Raw genomic sequence first — 5,516 nt, 5'->3', positions numbered from 1 at the left:
TGCAAAAAAGATAGAACACACACATAAATTCTATCAAATGTTTGAAAAAGAAATAACCCCAATTCTATGAAAAAAATCACTTCAGAAGTCCCAGCTTATTTTATGAGGCAAGTATTAGCATGATACACCAGAAACAGAAAAAAAATTTAAAAACCCATAAACTAATAATGAATAATGCCCAAAATTGATTAGCTAAATTTTATTGAATCATATCCATGAATACATTAAAATATATATACATTATGGCCAAGTGCTGTTTATCCTAGAAAGTGGTTTAACATTTAAAACATCAACCAATGAGAGGACTTCAATTTTAGCTTTGATATGTTAAGAGCTTGGAGGTTGTGAGTCCTGTCCTTATAACAAGTAAAAGCTGGAAAATAAACAAGCAGACCTGAAACCAATGCCCTTCCTTATTTCCACCAGAGAACTGGAGTTGTCGAACAAACCACCACCACGGAATGTGGAGCACCAGGCACATTCGGAGAGATCCGAACCCAGGATCTGCTTATCTGGAGCAGAACGCAAGCTCACAGGCAAGCCTATGACGATGTTGATGAATGGCTGGGGACTGAGCGCAGACACGTGTGAGCGAGCAGCTGCTCCTGGGGGCACCGTCCACCCTGTCATGCTCTAGTTGATGACATGGGAATGACTCAAAGGCACCTCAAACTCCACATGCCTAAAACTTAATTCATCGCACCCCCCAAAACCTGACCCTCCTCTCTATCCCCCATTCTCAGGAGTGGTCTCACCTTCCATCTAGTTGCACAAACCAAACATTTAAGGTCGTCTTGGTTACAAGTCTTTTCCTCTGACCTCTCATCGTGCCCCACCTACCTAACCTCCTGAATACCCCTCCCCCCACACTGCCCCTTCTTTCCTCTGTCACCTTCATCGCTCTAATCCAATCAGCCACAATCTCTGAACTGAACTAATGCACTAGCTCCCTAATCCAAGGGCCCCTCTCCAATCTGTTCTCTGTGTTGCAGCCAAAGACAAAGAAAATACATGTCTCTTTTCAATCCTGTGTCTAACCTTCTCAAGGACATTCAGTTGAGAAGGGACACTGAATAAGGGACACTCTTCCCCTTATTCCAGGCACTATAGCCACGCTGGCCTTCATTGCTCCCTGAGACACACCACATACCTGCTGCCACAGTAGGAAATGGTGCCTCTGCCTTTTCCTCTGCCTGGCATGCTCTCTTTCCCCCATACTTGTCTGCCCTGAACAGTTCAAATTCTATTTTATACCCTAACACATCATGTACCTCCTATCAGACGAACCGGTAATTGTAATATTCACGCAGCCATGTAATTATTTAATTCATTTCTTCCTTCCTCCACTAGATTACAAATTCCGTGAACATGGGATTTGTAGGGGGTTTGTTTGGTCTTAACACTGTGCCTGCCGCAATCATGAGGTTCAATAAATAGTTGTCAAATGGATTTTTTAAGCTGTTTGTAGAAGATAAAAGTGTTTTGAAGCATTTGAACCTCTCCAAAACATTCTGACCCCAAGGTGGAGGTACTGATCTCTCAGCTGGGTTCTTCTACCCTATTATATAGCACTTACCACATCAGATTTTAGTTATTAGTTATCTTTCCTGGCCAGCCCGTGAGTTACTGCTATAGATCTAAAGAGTGTCTTATTTATTTGTGCATCCCTCTGTCTTCAGAGAACACTCGGACCTTAGTGAGAACTCAGCACAAGTTATTTGAGGAGAACTCTGTTGCTACCCGAGGTAGAAGACTGCCGGGTTGACATGTGTCGGTGACTGCACGTACGGATCAGATCTACATGAAATATTCTAGTCACTCACTGACGGGAACCTAGCCCACATTCACCCAACTTAGATAAATCAGAAAACGGAAACTCTGGCCTACTTATCCACATTGATTAATTAATTGGTTTCATGCGTACGGGTGCTCATTTTGCTCTATTTTTCACTTGATCGCTTCCCAGAGAAATAGCATGTACTTTTCATAGAAAGGACAGGTTCCACTTCACTTTGAAAACCCTTCCTCAGATACCCAGAAAGAGCCTAAGTCTTAACAAGTGTGGAAAGATAAAGAAAACAAAACAAAACAAAACATATGCTTAATGAAGTTCCTTGCTCCTCAGGTTGTCTGCAATATTTTGCGTTGTTACAAGATTTCCGAGACCAGTTCTGCAAGAGCATAGGCAGAAAAATAAAATAAAAATCAAAGCCACAGCAACATATAGGTAAACAAGTCAGTTGCAAGGCATTATTCCAAAAGTTAATGAGAGTATGGAATCTGGAACTAGGAGCTTGGGTTGCCATTGGCCACCCCACCTACTAGCTCTGTGTCCACGTGTGTTTTCCTCTGTATCTCTCCTTCCTCATCTGAAAAACGAAGATAAAAAATACCACCAAGTGAACAGGATTGTTCTAGAGATTAAACAATACCTCTGAAGTACAGCCTGTCTCATGTTAAGACTAAATGAATGTTGATATTAGTACCAAATCATCATCATTGTGTTACTCTGGGGATATTCGGAATTTCGCCTCTTAAGAAATTTAAAGACCACTCCCTGCCTCCCCTGCCCCGCCCCAAAGAGTAATACATTTCTGAAAAGCTCAGTCACATCGTAGCGTGAGAATCGTAAGTGATATCAGGGGCGGTGTCCAAACAGAGGACTTCTACCACGGGCTTGAGATAGAATTGGGCCTGGTCATCACATCAAAAACCCTCCCCAAGCAAAATGACCCTGCTGTTTGTTTGGCTGTCGATGGGTTGATAAGCGGTGCCAGGATGTGTTAATTTCTTGTTAAGCGCGTGTGGATGTGCGCCCTGCGAACAATAGGCGCTGAGAGGCAGAAGTGCGCACGCCCGGCCCCCACCGGCGCCCAGTTTCCGGACTGCAGGCCGCACACATCCCCCCTTTGTTTTCCCGGGCCCGGCCGCACGTGTCGCTGCAGCAGCCACCCCGCCAAGCTTTTCCGCCGGCTGCGCCTCACCAGGAGGCCACAGGGTCTCGGGGAGGAAGCGCTGGAGGAAGCGGCGGGGCGGCAGGCGGCCGTGGCGGGCGGCCCGGGGCCCAAGGACGCACTGTCCGCCGCCCCGCAGCGCTTGGGGAAGGCCTGCGCATTGCGATAAGGCCCTTCCCTGGGCCATTGTCTGCAGGCCGCCCAGTGAAAGTTCCCCGGGCCGCGGGATGCGCAGCCCCGCCTGCACCTGGAAGCCACCGCCCTCCACAGGAACACTGGCCTTTGTGACCCCCTTGCCCTGTGGTCCACCCTCCCCAAACCGGAAGGATGGAGGGGCCACCTCTCGGGTGTCACCAGCCAAGGCATTCTAAAGGGCTTTTGAAGGAGCTGTGTCAAACAGATCGCTTCTCTAGCGATTTGTTAGGGAAAATGCGCTTGTCCCGCGGCCAGGATTGGACCTGCCGCTTCTCAGTTCTGAAAGAGTCAAGGCCGCTTGCTTGATGAGCCTTCCAGTGAATAAAGTAAAACTGCAAAGCCTAAAAAACTTCTGGCTAGACATGCACAAGAGGCACCCATCAGTATCATGTGGCGTATTACAAGATGATTACAAAATTCAAAAATAATGATGTTTTAAAAATTCTAAGTAATTATGGCTGGAAATAATACACACATTGAAAGTTGTATGATAACATTTTTCTATCTTCAATCCGATAGCTGTGATTGTTCAATCTCAAGTGGAGACCATGGGGGTTTGTAAAAAGTGCCCTTTGGAGGCTCTTTAAGGATAGCAGGCCAGAACCAAAGGGTTCTAACCCCCCTACTCTAAATCCCTGCACCAGCCTCCCCGCGAGGCCCTTGAACTAGGGGATCCTTGGGCCAGGATGGTGGAATATCCTTGCCTTCTCCAGGGTGGAAGCACTCCAAGCCCATTTTCTCTGCTTCCACAGATTTCTCTGTATCTGCCTTCCACCAGACCTTCAGGGATGTAACAGAGACCGTGCCACCCAGACTCGGGGAAATGGCATAGAAAATACCATCCCATTCATTCACAAACGTATTATGCATGACACTATCTGGCTATGTGTATTTCAAACTGCCTGTTTACCTTCAACTACATATAATGCTGTAAATGAGCTTCTCAAAACTAAGCCAGGGACCTGTTGGCCAAAAAAAAAAAAGTGTATTTCAATGGAAAAATGTGCATCATATATAGCACACCCTTCCTGGCTGCCTAGTTCTAGCCCTGTTCATTGTCTTTGAGCTATTTGGCAACTCTGTAAGTTGTAGGTAACTGACAGTAAATTCTGTCCAACCCGGTAAAGAGTTCAGTGACCACCACTACTTCCTTTATGGAAAAACCAGTTTTGTCTCCATTTGCAAGTAATCTCAATATTGCTTTTGATAACTGTGTATGTTGTATATATTCCACATATATCTGTGCTCTTTTGACTGTTCCTTTGAACTGCTTACAAAATTTGCCTGGTCCTTTCCTATTATAAGAGAAAAGTAATGTTTTTTAGCATTTGTATTAAAGATTCATACTTATTATCTGTATGTCACATTTTTTTTTCTAAAACCCTGTACCAGCCCTCCCAATTAAAAGTAACACAAATCAAAAGGGAAGCATGAAGGCAAAGGGAGTCAGTCTTCTCTTTCTCCTTTACACAGGCTAGACACAGAAGACCTCAAAGCCCCATAGGACCAGAGCAACACACGCAGAGGAGCCTGGATCCATGAATCACTACAGAAGGACAGCCGCTCACTGACCTGAACTCCTGCATGGGACTACTTCCTGAGTGAGCAGCAAACTTCTGGTGTATTAACTCACCTTATAGGAAGACCCTAGAACAAACCCAAATCTTATGCTCAGGAGGAGCAGTGGAGAAACTATGTGAATAGGGCAAGGGTAAATAGACAGAAAAAACAAGCCTATTGTAGAATTATCTGTGCCCATGAAAGCATTCTGTCCCAAGATCTAGTCCATGTTATCCCTAAAACACATCTCCACTTATTTGAGACAACCATTTCCTTCCGACCCTTATATCAGAGAGATAGATAAATAGACAGGCATAGATAGATGATAGATGGATAGATATAGATAGATGATAGATGGGTATAGATACACAGCCACATATCAAGATACATACATAGTTATCCACTAAGAAGAATTACTTTTTATTGTATATATATTTCAAATTTCCCAGCATGAACACAGGTTTTATAACAAGTATGTCCACACATGTGTGCCAATGCAAACTCTATAACGTGGCAAGTATTTCCTAGTCATTTGGCCCCTAAAATTCCTGGAGAGTAGCATGCAATGTCTCGATTCTCCTTGATAAAATGAGGTTAAATGTGGGGGAAATAAGCTGTAAAGGAGTGGCCGAAACTTTCCAAACAAAATATTTTCCCATAGAATGAAGAACTAGGATTAGGGTTCTTGTCGTCCCCAAGGACACTCAGATCAATGGTAGCCTTGGAAGCTTCATGTTATTGTTACCATCTTGTTGAGCTAGTGGTATTCCTTAATGATTTGAACAAGTCATGTTTACTCTGAAATTT

At 44.4% G+C, this 5,516-nt stretch overlaps 1 long non-coding RNA gene across 1 annotated transcript; it reads right to left on the bottom strand.

Annotated features, from left to right (window-relative positions):
- Window positions 1-465: 465 nt before the first annotated feature.
- On the bottom strand, window positions 466-4,690 carry LOC118992071 (uncharacterized). The gene is made up of 3 exons (XR_005067537.1): window positions 4,619-4,690; window positions 1,039-1,041; window positions 466-529 (listed from the first exon to the last, which is right to left on the bottom strand). It is a non-coding gene; the product is annotated as an uncharacterized LOC118992071 (long non-coding RNA).
- Window positions 4,691-5,516: the final 826 nt, after the last annotated feature.

The sequence above is a fragment of the Sturnira hondurensis genome, unplaced genomic scaffold (assembly GCF_014824575.4).
Source record: "Sturnira hondurensis isolate 20B ecotype Veracruz unplaced genomic scaffold, ASM1482457v3 Scaffold0007865, whole genome shotgun sequence".
NCBI classification, from domain to species: domain Eukaryota; kingdom Metazoa; phylum Chordata; class Mammalia; order Chiroptera; family Phyllostomidae; genus Sturnira; species Sturnira hondurensis.
Note: the sequence above shows the minus strand (reverse complement) of the source record. Positions and strands in the feature narration are given on the sequence as shown.